Source organism: Anomaloglossus baeobatrachus, chromosome 2 (assembly GCF_048569485.1).
Source record: "Anomaloglossus baeobatrachus isolate aAnoBae1 chromosome 2, aAnoBae1.hap1, whole genome shotgun sequence".
Lineage (NCBI taxonomy): Eukaryota > Metazoa > Chordata > Amphibia > Anura > Aromobatidae > Anomaloglossus > Anomaloglossus baeobatrachus.
Window position 1 is genome coordinate 741,532,155 of NC_134354.1, and position 15,041 is coordinate 741,547,195.

The 15,041-nt window shown below is 50.1% G+C and overlaps 1 protein-coding gene across 4 annotated transcripts in view; it reads right to left on the reverse strand.

Annotated features, from left to right (window-relative positions):
- The window catches only part of LOC142290666 (uncharacterized), a 201,568-nt gene extending 195,318 nt beyond the window's left edge, over positions 1-6,250 (reverse strand). For all 4 annotated transcript variants that reach the window (XR_012750359.1, XR_012750358.1, XR_012750360.1 and 1 more), the window contains exon 1: positions 5,610-6,250. The gene's annotated coding sequence lies outside the window, so the exon portion shown is untranslated. The remainder of the gene's footprint in view (positions 1-5,609) is intronic.
- Between the last annotated feature and the right edge of the window lie 8,791 nt (positions 6,251-15,041).

Here is a 15,041-nt window from a genome sequence, read left to right on the forward strand (position 1 = left end):
CGCAGGAACGACGAACATCTCCTTACCTGCCTCCATTGGCAATGCGGAAGGAAGAAGGTGGGCGGGATGTTACGTACTGCTCATCTCCGCCCCTCTGCTTCTATTGGCCGGCCGTTTAGTCACGTCGTGGTGACTTCGCTGTGACGCCGAACGCACCTCCTCCTTGAAGGAGGGATTGTTTGGCGGTCACAGAGACGTCACCGACCAGGTATGTGCTTGTGAAGCTGCCGTAGCGATAATGTTCGCTACGGCAGCATTCACCAGATATCGCATGTGCGACGGGGGCGCTGGACATCGCTCGGGGGAGCAGATCTGTACCAAGCACAAAGGCAGGGCCATCATACCCCGACCAGGCTGGGAGCCGCCGAAAACGGTCAAATCCGATAGTGACTGGGACCCCAGGGGTTCCATCACACCCAAGACCCGACAAAAGGCAACAGTCCACACAGTGAGGATAAAAAGCCACCGTCATAGGCTAGAGATCCAAGGGCCAGCGCCTGCGGGCAAAACGGGCTCCTTCGGTACATACACGCCGGGGAGCGGACTACCAGTGGGAAACCATCGGAGTCAATACATTCTACACAGGTGCAGGGAAAGACAGCCACCATCAACCTGTCCGGGGAGAGCAAAGACACTGCAGCCGGCTGCGGGACCCGTCCATCCAGCCATTTGGTTTACCAGAGACTCTGTGAATCTGTGCCTGAGTAAGTACAACAGTGCCATCTGGCACCGCGCCGCGCTGCCCCTGCAACCCTGCACCATGACCCTACTGCCTCCCCGTACCACCACCGGGCCCCGGGATCCCCAACCCCTACCCACGGAGGGGGAACCAACACCTAGCTGCTCCCCGCCATCGTTCCCGGGAATCCCGTCACGAGCAGCGGTGGTGCCCACTATCACCACGACCCATGGGTGGCGTCACGAACTATCTCTCAAAAACCACCCAACACCCCTTTTCACTCGGGGGCGAGGAGCGCTGCTCAGGTCCCCGGGTCTGGCCCACCGCTCGAGCCACCGAGCAGCAGCAGCCCCGGACCCGAGCGTAGCGAGCGCGGCCCCTCCGCCCGCGTCACTAGCGATGTCGCAACGTGTAAAGTACCCCTTAGGCTGGTTTTACATCAGCGTTTTTTTGCCTTGCGGCAAAAAAACGCAAACTGCATGTCACAGGATACTGTTGAATTTGAGTTGAACGCATGCAAACGCAAGTGTTATTTACTGGATCCTGTGACTTACAGTTTATGAGTCTTGTGGCCGGGAATGAGCTGAATGGGGCTGGACGGGCATTAAAGTCATGTGATCAGGAGTGAGCTTTATCTGCCATGACAGCGTGGATGCAGCTCTGGACGAGAGAGTGTGAGTGTGTGTGAGAGTGTGTGTGTATGTGAGTGAGAGTGTGAGTGAGTGTGAGAAAGAGTGAGTGAGAGTGTGTAAGAGTGATATTCAGGCCATTGTCTGTACAGCAAACAGGATCCTTCCTGCAGCATACAACCGCAACTGTTAGGGGGGCTTTACACGTTGCGACATCGCTTCCGAAATATCGTCGGGGTCACGTCGTTAGTGACGCACATCTAGCGGCGGTAACGACATCGCAACATGTAAATCCTAGATGCACCGATAAACGATCGCAAAAGCGTCGAAAATCAGTGATTTGTGTAGCGTCGGTCATTTTCATAATGTCGGGTCGACCGCAGGTACGATGTTGTTTGTCGATCCTGCAGCAGTACACATCGCTGTGTGTAAACCCGCAGGAGCGACAAACATCTACTTACCTGCATCCCGACGGCAATGCGGAAGGGAGAAGTTGGGCGGGATGTTATGTCCAGCTCATCTCCGCTCCTCCGCTTCCATTGGCCGGCCGATTAGTGACGTCGCTGTGACGCTGAAAGCACCTCCCCCTTGAAGGAGGGATTGTTCGGCGGTCACAGCAACGTCGCCGAGCAGGTATGTGCGTGTGAAGCTGCCATAGCGATGATGTTCGCTACGGCAGCAATCACCACATATCGCATGTGCGACGGGGGCGGGTACTATCGCGCTCGGCATCGCTAGCCTATGCTAGCAATGTTGCAACGTGTAAAGTACCCCTTAAAACTGGATCCAGCGCCCATTGAAATACATTGCAGCTACTGCCGCAATGTACAGGATCCAGTGAGTTGCAATTATTTGGATGGAGGTGAAAACGCAACAAGTTGCGTTTTTGATAAAAGGTAAAAAAACTGCAACTCACCGCATCCTGACACTGCCCCATGCAAACACATGCAAACGCATGTTACCGCAAGTCCATTGACATTGCATTGAGCAGACAACGGATCCAATCAGATGCGTTTTGCGTTTTTTTGCCGATTGGCAAAAAAAGGCTGATGTGAAACCAGCCTAAGAGAGTTGGCAAATGCACCTGCATGAAAGGAGGCTGTAACACTCGTTGCCGGGTGATGGTGGTGCGGCAAGTTCGAAGTGAGCCCACTGGACCACAGGAAGACCTCGGAATACCATTACGTAGGGTAGAGGCAGGGACGGTGGTACCTGACACCCAGGACAGGGGCGGGCAGACAGGACAGAGTCTGAAGTATGGACAGGGACCACCAAGGTGGCTTAAGGCAGACAACACAGGCGGGACAGGCAGGCAGAGTCTCTAGCACCAACAGGGCAGGACGAACAGGCAAAGTCACTAACAAGGCAGATGGCAGGGCCAGAGCGGACAGGCAGAGTCTATTGCAACAGCAGGGAAGGGCGGACAGGCAAAGTAACTAGTACCAACAAGTTAGGACAGACAGGCAGCAGGTACAGGTGGGACAGGACTGGATCCAGGTGCCAACAGGCAGGACAGGCTTGTAGCCAGGTACGGTCAGGGACAGGACCGGAACCAGGTGCCAACAGGCAGAACGGGCTGGTACCAGGTACAGGTAGGACAGGACTGGAACCAGGTGCCAACGGGCAGGATGGGTTGGGTCCAGGTACAGGACAGGATGGAACCAGGTACAGGCAGGAACAGAACGGGACCAGGTACAGGACAGGACAGACAAAACAGGTGACCTTGACAACTTACACTGACTAACAGGACTGAGGGTGTTGAACAGGCAACTCCCCTAGTGAGAGCTTGCCTTAAACACCCAGTGCCTCTCAGCGATAGGCTGAGAGGTACTTCCTAGAAGTGGCACACTGGCCTTTTTAAGAGAGGGGCAGCGGTGCGCGCACTCCTCAGGAGTGCTCCCGTAGGTCCTGTGACGTGCACACAGACTTTGGGAGGCAGAAAGAGGAGAAGCCCACATGGAGGAGAGGCAGGGACTCTTGGCAGTGTGGAAGGGGCATCACATGTGTAAAAGATAATAAAACCATTGTGGAAGTGCACAGGTTCAGGAATAGACACAAATATTTTGTCATAGCTCCAGATGTTAAATACTGTATCAAAGTTACTGAAATAGGTGAGACTAGTATATAAAATATTTAGCATTAATATTTGCCTAGTGGCTAGAAAGCATAACATTATACTAATGTGAAAAGGCAGCATATATGACGAATATAGCCATAATATATACAGTCATACATGTTCAGTAACATAATAGGAGAGGACAGGGGATACACACATTTTACCCTAATAGGTCATAACATAAATCTGATAGTGTGGTAATATGACAGCATATATATATATAGTGTGGTGTTGTACAAGAGTAAATGGATGTATGGTAAAGGAGTCTCCCGTAGCCCTGGAAGATAGTTATATAGTAATTTGATAAAGGAAAATACCATCAGAGTGGTATGAGTGTTACCTGGACCAAGATGGAGCCTGTAACCACATGTGACGCCGATCCAACGCGCGTTTCGGCGTCACCTTCATCAGGGGGTCGAAGGTGACGCCGAAACATGACTTCTGGTCATGCGCACTATGAAGCATCCTGGCTTCAAACTGGTGTACTACACATGACCGGAAGTGCCGGGGACTTTTGATCATGTGCAGTAACCAATGTGAGGGTGCTAACATGCTAAGAGGGCGGACTGAGCACAGGAACTAACGCCCTTGCGACTAGTCCCTGCGCTCATTACCATATCATAAAGAAATACTTTTTCTAAAGATCTCTTTATCTATGCTAGTGTATACATGGACAGTTAGGCAGGGATTAGCAATATGCACCCAGAACTGCTCGTGGTTCTGGGTGCATATGGCACCTGACAAGTTCACTTTAAGAACTGTAACCTTATTATTGAATTTGAAATTTATAATTGGCGTTGGCAACTGAGCTTTGCCTACTTTGGACATATCATACGAAGCAAGCAATCACTGGAGAAGGACATGATGGTCAGAGGAATAGAAGAAACAAGGCAAAGAAAAAGACCGGCAACCCAATTGATATAATCAAGATAACAGCGGAGAAGACCCTGCTGGACCTATCTAGGCTTACACAAGGTTGATCTTCCTACATCAAGTTGCCGCGACTCGAGACCAAGCTGACGGCCATTAAATAATAACTGTGCTTCTTAATATATCCAAATTTACTAACGATAAACTCCTGAAAAGAACAGAGCATAGCCGAAACCTATGAGGACATTAGACCCCACTATCTATAAATGTTTTACAAGGAGATTGGAATTTGCTTGGGCACAGCTCTCCAATAAATATGAGGCTTTCTCTGCAGCCAACTGTCCCTAATGTCCAGATTTGTTCTAGGAAAGGTCCCTTTTATACTTGTGACTATTGACTGAGCGCACAATAAAACTCTCCTTGTTCTGCATGTTAGTTACCATCTGTTCCCATTATCTGAGCTTTACTATTTAATATTCATGGTAAAGCAGGACTTCATATGCAAAAAAGTACACTATGTACAGACTGTGCAAACATAGCATGCTGCCGTGTGTTGTGGCGCTCCAGGAGGTCAGGTTGTATCATGCATAGACTAGGATACGTCAGTAAAGTGTGCCAGGAAAGTGTCTGCAACTTTTTTTTATTGCATTGTTTATTTTGTCTTAAACCAAATCCGGCTGAAAAATAAAACTTAAAAATAGTATATAAGAACACATAGATAATGCAGAAGGGTATAAAAAAAACTTTTCAGACTTTTTTGTTGTTTTTTTTTGCATTGACTAGATGTGAAGTGAATGGGAATAGAAACTGTTGGAAGGAAACATAGAGGTGGATACGGGTAGAAGTGTTTAAAAGGAACCTGTCAGCAGATTTGGTCCTTCTAAACTAAAACTAGCACCTTAACCAGCGCCTGTGCTGCATTATATGAAGGTGCACGTGTAGCGCCCCACGGGACCTGCAGGACATAGCTCGTGACCGGGCCAGTGGTTTTGTGGGGTTGCTGTGACTGGCCTTAACCTGGCTCCATGGCCCCGTTGGCTACAGGCAAAAGAAGATTGCAAGGTGTCCGGTGTGGGGATGGGGGTTTTCTTTGCAGCGCCACCCATGGTGCGCGGCCAGGGATTAGCCAATGCTGCGAGATGTTGCTCTCATCCGGGGCTGATGGTAACGCAGCCCAGATATTCCAGCTCCCCACAGGTGGAGCGAGCCCCAGGGAGGACGGTGGCGACGGGGGGAAGAGCCGTTGGCGCTGAAGCACGGGGCGACGGTAATAAGAGGCCGAGGCAGCGGTTGCGTGTCCAGGTCTTTTACTCACAGTTCTTAGGATGCTGCCCTCAGGGTACCGGTCACCGCCGTGCTGGGCCCCAGACAATCCTGGATGAATCAGAGGTCACCACCGGTGTTGTGGAGTGTGTGAGACCTTCCTCCTCTGCACTGACACGCGGCTCCCCGTGGCCTGAAGCAACTTGGGGACTTTGCTGTCTGTGTCCCGTCCCGTATGCAGGTGGCGCGGGTCCGCTGTGGGGTCTAGCTGTGACCTTGACCCCAGATCCTATATGTCACTGTGCTCCGGGAAAATAGGTGGTGGGCAATAGGACTTGAAATCCTCATCCCATGTACAGTCCATGAAGGCTTCCCTACCCGAGGGCTCTGCACCCTGACTGCGCTGGCACTGTGGGAACAGTGAGGCTTAACCTCCAGCTACCATGTTCTCCTCTGTCTCACATCTCCACCAGGTCGTCTCCAGCTTCACTCTGTACTCCTGGTCTCTTCCAGTCTGCCATAGCTATAGAAGCGCTTAAGCCCCCTCTATAGCAGCCGTGGTACTACAAGTCCCATGATGTTTTGGAACCTTCTCCTTCCCCGGGATAGCTCTGAAGCATGCATCCTGGGCGGTCTCCCTAAGGGGAGCTGGATAGCACACCCCTAGGGACCTGTTCTTGCTTCTGTGTCTCAGACCGTTCTGAAGTGAAAATGTTTGTGTGTTCCTTACTCGGTGCACCCCCACCTTTCTGATGACTTATTGGTGGTTGCTCCAACAACCCGGGAATTTCCCAGCCTGGCTTCCTGAGTTGTGTAACTGACTGGCTCACTAACTGGGTGTTTATGTAAGCTATGAGCACAGGATGTTGTGTAAGTGTCTGGGTGAATGCTGTGTAGTGAAAACCAGTGGTTAACCTCTCCATCACCTGGGATGAGGATTGCACCTTAAACCAGATGCAATTCCCTGTGGCAACTGAAGCATAAGTGGCGCCACACACGTTACCCCATGACTTCCCCTATAGCCAGCAAAAATACCTTTATGTAAATTGTCCGGCCTGGGTTTTGGTTGAAATCTGCAGTAACGTCCGCAATATTGAGCAATTTACAATGCAGAAATTCTATGCGGCGGGTGTGTGAGATTTCCTAAAATCTGATATTCAAGCGCTGCTACTGTAATGAGCAGCAGATATTCTCCTCGTCTATCCGTAATACAGCAGCAGCGCTCTGCCGGAGATTTTAAAAAATCTCATGAAGACGCTGTCGAAATCCACAGAATTTCAATGTATGCTGCGGATGACATATTGGATTTACTGCACTATATCTGCAATGGTATTAGTTTTGCATTTGGCTGTGTGACGTCCGGAGCCTAAATACCCCACATATCCTTAGGCGGGTAGTAGACATGACGTCTTTAATGCAATGGATTCAGAATGAATGTAAAATCTAATATATAAAGCTGAATGTGTGTGTGTGGTGTGTGTGTGGTGTGTGTGTGTGTGTGTGTGTGTGTGTGTATGTGGCGCCCTGGACAAGCCAGGACGTCACAGACACTGCAACAACACACCCCACACCCCGGCTAGGCACATCTAGGTCAAATAAAAATCCTTGTTGCCTCCCTCCAGGGGCTGATGTCCACACCAGGGGGTGGAGCCAGGCGGTTGGCCCCACCCACCGAGGAGTTCACAGTCCTGTAGGCGGGAAAAGGAGAGCAGATCAGTTTTGGAGAGGAGTGAAGTGGAGCAGTGAAGTGGTAGTAGAGGAGACTGACCGTGTCGGGGTGCGTGGCCTGGGCACATACAGCAAGGTTGTCAGACGGTGGTGACCGTCTGCAGGAGAGGCTGATTGAAGTGAACCGTAAAGACCGGGGACGGGCGGTGGCCCGCCGGTACCGGATCGGGGAGCGAAGAGAGGCCAGCACCACTCGGCAGGGCTTACGGACCCCGACCAGGCTAGGAGTCGCCGTAAAACCGGTCAAATCCGTTAGCGAAGGGAACCGCCGGGGTTTCCCAGCAGTCAAGACCCGATTGAAGGCAACAGCTCAAACCGTGAGGGGAAATACAGTCACCGCCAAGGCTACAGTTCCCAGGGCCAGAGCCTGCGGGCAAAAGGTGCTCCCTCAGCATCCATCCAAGCTGGGGAGCGGGTTACCGGTGGGAAGCCACCAGAACTGAGAACATAACACAGGTGCAGGGAAAGGCAGTCACCACCAACCTACCGGGAGAAGAACAACCGCAGCCGTCTGTGGGACCCGTCCATCCAGCCGTTTGTTTTACCAGAGACTTTGCATTCATCATTGGCTGAGTGAGTACCACTGTGCCGTGCGGCACCGCGCTGCCCCTGCGACCCTGCACCTCACCAGGCCCCGTAACCCGCCTGCCATCCCTCCCTCACCGGGCCCCGGGACAACCAAACCCCCTACCCACGGAGGGGAAAAACAACATCCAAGCTGCTCCCTGTCACCGCTCCCGGGATCCCCGTCCAGAGCAGCGGTGGTGTCACAACCTCACCACAACCGTGGGTGGCGTCACGGACAATAAATCCCCAACACGACCCCCCCTTTCACTCATGGGCGAGGAGCGCCGCTCGAGTCCCCGGGATCCGGCCCACCGCTCGAGCCACCGAGCAGCAGCAGCGCCGGACCGAGCGTGGTGAGCGCAGCGTCCCCTCCCCGCCCGCAACATGTATGTCCGGGATTGGCATCTGCACCGTCGCAGCTACAGCCACAAAATTTTCCACACTCACACGTCTGGACCCCGAGAGCATCATAGGCTATGTTTTGAGGGGAAATTTTAACCCCGCGCTTTACAGTTATTCGCCAAAAAACCTGCCTCCATTAAAGCGAATGGAGGTGGGAGCCACAGTGCTGCCAGAACTTCAGAAGAATGCGCAGCCATGCCCTTATTTGGAATGTTGGCATGTCACAATGCAGCCAGGGAAAGAGACAGACATAGACAGGGAAAGAGGCAGACACAGACAGGGTAAGAAACATACATAGACAGGGTAAGAGACAGACACAAAGAGACAGACACAGACAAAGAGACATACTGACAGGGAAAGAGACAGACAGGGAAAGAGAGAGACAGGTTAAGAGACAGACAGGTAAAGAGACAGACACAGACAAAGAGACAGACACAGGGAAAAAGACAGACAGGGAAAGAGATGGAAAGAGACAGACAGGGTAAGAGACAGACAAAGACAGGTAAAGAGACAGACACAGGGAAAGAGACAGAGGGAAAGAGGGAAAGAGACAGACAGGGAAAGAGAGGGAAAGAGACAAACAGGGAAAGTGACAGAGATAGATAGACAGGGAAAGAGATAGATAGACAGGGTAAGAGATTGAGACAGACGGAGAAAGAGACAGAGACAGTCAGAGACAGACAGGGAAAGAGACAGACCGACAAAGAGATAGAGAGACAGAGAAACAGAGAGATATATACAGAGGGGGAGACAGACATTATAATTATATTTATATCAATTTGTTTTGTGGTTTTTGTGTGCAGAATACATTTTTGTTAATACATTCTATTTTGTTAACAGCAGTTATTAACCCGGGCGAAGCCGGGTAGTACAGCTAGTATAAAATATTTCTCAAACAATATCAGAGATGAAGAGTAACAGACTTTGTGTTCGATCGGATCTGTATGCTGTCCATGTGCGAAATGGAGCACTAAATGACAGATACTGCCAGAAAGCAGATCACTAGTTCTGCCTATCCTTCAGTCCAGGCAACACAGTGATTGCCCGGGTGGAAGTAGACCAGTGAGCAGTATTAGTGACTATGCACTCGCTGACAATCAGTGGTCATCCTCCCCTTATCTTCTTTATGATAAGGCATGGAGCCAGCTACAACATTTCACAATGCTTCTAATACAGTCACTTGCATCTAAGTCCTCACTGAGTATATTGACGGACCAAACGTCCAAGAAGCTACAGTAAGTTCCCACCATGTATTTCTGATATAATACTGGAGATACTAAAGGTGCTGAGGAAAGTAGAGGCTGCTTACACTGCTCTCCACCATGTCTTCCTGATATAATGGACATACTAAGGGTGCTGAAGTAAATAGAGGCTGCTTACACTACTCCCCACCATGTCTTTCTGATGTAACAAAGGAGTCACTAAGAGTGCTGAAGTAAGTAGAGGCTGCTGACACTGCCCTCCATCATGTCTTTCTGATATAATTCTGGAGATACTAAGGGTGCTTAGGTAAGTACAGGTTGCTCACACTGCTCTCCACGTCTTTTTGATATAATAATGGAGGTACTAAGGGTGCTGAAGTAAGTGGAGTCTGCTCACACTGCTCTCCACCATGTCTTACTAATATAATACTGGAGATACTAAGGGTGCTTACGTAAGTAGAGGCTGCTCACACTGCTCTGCACCATGTCTTTCCGACTTAAAAATTGAGTTGCTAAGGGTGCTGAAATAAGTAGAGGCTGCTCACCTCACACTGCCTTCCACCATTTCTTTCTGATATAATATTGGAGATACTAAGGGTGCTGAGGAAAGTAGAGGCTGCTTATACTGCTCTGCACCATGTCTTCTTGATATAATATTGGAGATACTAAGGGTGCTTAGGTAAGTAGAGGCTGGTCACACTGCTCTCCACCATGTCTTCTTGATATAAAATTGGATATACTAAGGGTGCTTAGGTAAGTAGAGGCTGCTCACACTGCTCTCCTCCATGTCTTCTTGATATAATACTGGAGATACTAAGGGTGCTAAGGTAAGTAGAGGCTGCTCATACTGCTCTCCACCATGTCTTCTTGATATATACTGGAGATACTAAGGGGTACTTTGCACGCTGCGACATCGCTACTGCGATATCGTCGGGGTCAAATTGAAAGTGACGCACATCCGGCGCCAATAACGACGCCGCAACGTGTAAAGCCCAGATGCGCCGATAAACGATTGCAAAAGCATCGAAAATCAGTGATCTGTGTAGCGTCGGTCATTTCCATAATGTCGCACCAATAGGAAATACGATGTTGTTCGTCGTTCCTGCGGCAGCACACATCGCTGTGTGTGAAGCCGCAGGAGCGAGGAACATCTCCTTACCTGCCTCCACCGGCTATGCAGAAGGAAGGAGGTGGGCAGGATGTTACGTCCCGCTCATCTCTGCCCCTCCGCTTCTATTGGCCGCATGCCATGTGACGTTGCGGTGACGCCGCACGACCCGCCCCCTTAGGAAGGAGGCGGATCGCCGGCCAGAGTGACGTCGCAGGGCAGGTAAGTGCGTGTGTAGCTGCCGTAGCGATAATGTTTGCTATGGCAGCTATAACAAGATATTGCATGTGCGACGGGGCGGGTACTATCGCGCTCGGCATCGCTAGCCGATGCGAGCGATGTCGCAATGTGCAAAGTACCCCTAAGGTTGCTTAGGTAAGTAGAGGCTGCTGACACTGCTCTCCACCATGTCTTTCTGATATTATATTGGACATATTAATGGTATTAAAGTAAGAAGAGGCTGCTCACACTGCTGTCCACCATGTCTTTCTGATCTAATGCTGTAGCTACTTGGTGTGCTGAGGTTAGAGAGGCTGATCACACTGCTGTCCACCATGTCTTTCTGATCTAATGCTGTAGCTACTTGGTGTGCTGAGGTTAGAGAGGCTGATCACACTGCTGTCCACCATGTCTTTCTGATCTAATGCTGTAGCTACTTGGTGTGCTGAGGTTAGAGAGGCTGCTCACACTGCTGTCCACCATGTCTTTCTGATCTAATGCTGTAGCTACTTGGTGTGCTGAGGTTAGAGAGGCTGATCACACTGCTGTCCACCATGTCTTTCTGATCTAATGCTGTAGCTACTTGGTGTGCTGAGGTTAGAGAGGCTGCTCACACTGCTGTCCACCATGTCTTTCTGATCTAATGCTGTAGCTACTTGGTGTGCTGAGGTTAGAGAGGCTGATCACACTGCTGTCCACCTTATCTTTCTGATATACACCTGGAGATACAAAGGGTGCTAAGGGTCAAAATTAAAGTAGTGAGCACACCCAATACTATTTTGGATTTAGGAAGAATGACGAGCAGAAACACAGATGTGATGTGAATTACGTCTAATGGAGAAACATGGCAAATCTTTAAAAGCGGAGATTCACTGTATTTGGGACAATATGGGATATGGTATTCGCACCCTCCCTATTGCTATCCTCTACCTCCCCATTATCACCCTGTAAGCTATGGAAGTTTTTGTTTTCCACACTTGCTTTAGGACAGGCTATAACTAGTGCACCTTCTGTATGAGCATCACCCCTGGTCTTATGCGGTGTCTGTCCATCCCCTACAAATAATAAACTTTTTGCCACCAAATAATTTCTTTCTTTGTTTGGTGATTTCAGAAACAATGCGGGGACGTGAGGCCTGTCCAGAGCCAGGTGCTTTTTGTTGGCAGCTTGTTTGCTAATGACTCCAGCTCTCAGAGAGCAGCTGCCTTGCTGCCTCCTTTGTATGGGCCATTGTTGCAGCACGCCCCTCGTTAATGCACATGCTGCTGCCCGGGGGCAGACCCTGGGAATGAAATCAACTTAGAAGCCTCCAAACCTGACACAGATCTAGGGAGGGTTTTTGCTTTGCATCTGCCTGGCCCAGGCATTGTGCGCCTGCTGTTCACTCATTGGCTGCTTGTATACCCAGTAATAGGTTCTGCACATTCCCTGGTCTCCCATCTGTTCCTTCTTCATTGTTCACTCTGCCTGCGACCCCGCAGCTCGCACTGTGTTAAGGACTTTGCTGCTAAAACTGCTCTGGAAACCAATGTCTGTGTGTTCACCATCTAAAGTGAGTACATGGTGGATTTTTTTTTGCAATTTGCTGGATTTATGGATTTTTTTTTTTTTATTATCATTTGGATGTAGCAGAGCTGAGTTTGTCATTTGGTTCAACTCATCGGGGTATGTATTGTATTGGTTAAATACTTCTACTTTAGGGTCGCACGACCAAAGAACGCTCTATGTACACCGTAGAATAATGCATGTGAAAGAAATAATATTGTGACCCGCAGGGTTTCTGCAATCAAGGCCGCTGCAAGCAAGGTGCAAAGGGTCAAAACCAGTTGGATTGTTTGCAAGTTGGTTGACGCGTTTGATAAACATTGCCGTACGCTGCGCGATTGATGACATGGCCAAAGTCGCCATGTAGCCTCAACCTGGTTATTGCTGCATAGCCAAAAATCCCATATAATTTCCACATGAAAATTTAGAAATCTCATTAACTTTGCTGGTACTGTAATATATAGTCATATATCTGTCTGCAATTTGCTATGTGTGAATAAGCCCTTTAAAGGATGTAACCTGTGCTAGCTACAGAACCATGATAAAACGATGTGCAATTGTAGTCCCTTATATTAGTTACGCTATAAAGAATGTAGCTGTAACCTCAGCTCTGCTACATCTGATTAGAAAGTGGTTAGGATAGCAGGAAAACTTACCACTGTCATCTAATGTGCAATATTATCTGTGCATGTATTCTTGTGCAATGCCGTGGGCTAAAACCCTACAGATACTAGTATTTATGGCCAGCCTCCTCTATCCTGCATGCTGTAGTTGTGTATTGTTTATTGCTGTTTTTACTTGCTGCATTGATTGGCCGTAGTGCTGAATCTTCCCCATACAAGGAGGACATGGATCCAGGAGCAGGTGCTGAATCTTCCCCATACAAGGAGGACATGGATCCCAGAGCAGGTGCTGAATCTTCCCCATACAAGGAGGACATGGATCCCAGAGCAGGTGCTGAATCTTCCCCATACAAGGAGGACATGGATCCCAGAGCAGGTGCTGAATCTTCCCCATACAAGGAGGACATGGATCCAGGAGCAGGTGCTGAATCTTCCCCATACAAGGAGGACATGGATCCAGGAGCAGGTGCTGAATCTTCCCCATACAAGGAGGACATGGATCCCAGAGCAGGTGCTGAATCTTCCCTATACAGGGAGGACATGGATCCCAGAGCAGGTGCTGAATCTTCCCCATACAAGGAGGACATGGATCCCAGAGCAGGTGCTGAATCTTCCCCATACAAGGAGGACATGGATCCCAGAGCAGGTGCTGAATCTTCCCTATACAGGGAGGACATGGATCCCAGAGCAGGTGCTGAATCTTCCCTATACAGGGAGGACATGGATCCAGGAGCAGGTGCTGAATCTTCCCCATACAAGGAGGACATGGATCCCAGAGCAGGTGCTGAATCTTCCCCATACAGGGAGGACATGGATCCCAGAGCAGGTGCTGAATCTTCCCCATACAAGGAGGACATGGATCCCAGAGCAGGTGCTGAATCTTCCCCATACAAGGAGGACATGGATCCCAGAGCAGGTGCTGAATCTTCCCTATACAGGGAGGACATGGATCCAGGAGCAGGTGCTGAATCTTCCCCATACAAGGAGGACATGGATCCCAGAGCAGGTGCTGAATCTTCCCCATACAGGGAGGACATGGATCCCAGAGCAGGTGCTAAATCTTCCCCATACAAGGAGGACATGGATCCAGGAGCAGGTGCTGAATCTTCCCTATACAGGGAGGACATGGATCCCAGAGCAGGTGCTAAATCTTCACCTTACAGGGAGGGCATGGATCCCAGAGCAGGTGCTGAATCCTCCCCATACAGGGAGGACATGGATCCCAGAGCAGGTGCTGAATCTTCACCTTACAGGGAGGGCATGGATCCCAGAGCAGGTGCTGAATCCTCCCCATACAGGGAGGACATGGATCCCAGAGCAGGTGCTGAATCTTCCCTATACAGGGAGGACATGGATCCAGGAGCAGGTGCTAAATCTTCACCTTACAGGGAGGACATGGATCCCAGAGCAGGTGCTGAATCCTCCCCATACAGGGAGGACATGGATCCCAGAGCAGGTGCTGAATCTTCCCTATACAGGGAGGACATGGATCCAGATGCAGGTGCTGAATCTTCCCCATACAGGGAGGACATGGATCCCAGAGCAGGTGCTGAATCTTCCCTATACAGGGAGGACATGGATCCAGGAGCAGGTGCTAAATCTTCACCTTACAGGGAGGGCATGGATCCCAGAGCAGGTGCTGAATCCTCCCCATACAGGGAGGACATGGATCCCAGAGCAGGTGCTGAATCTTCCCTATACAGGGAGGACATGGATCCAGATGCAGGTGCTGAATCTTCCCCATACAGGGAGGACATGGATCCAGGAGCAGGTGCTGAATCTTCCCTATACAGGGAGGACATGGATCCAGATGCAGGTGCTGAATCTTCCCCATACAGGGAGGACATGGATCCAGGAGCAGGTGCTGAATCTTCCCCATACAGGGAGGACACATGGATCCCAGAGCAGGTGCTAAATCTTCACCTTACAGGGAGGGCATGGATCCAGGAGCAGGTGCTGAATCTTCCTCATACAAGGAGGACATGGATCCAGGAGCAGGTGCTGAATCTTCACCATACAGGGAGGACATGGATCCAGGAGCAGGTGCTGAATCGTTCCCATACAAGGAGGACATGGATCCCAGAGCAGGT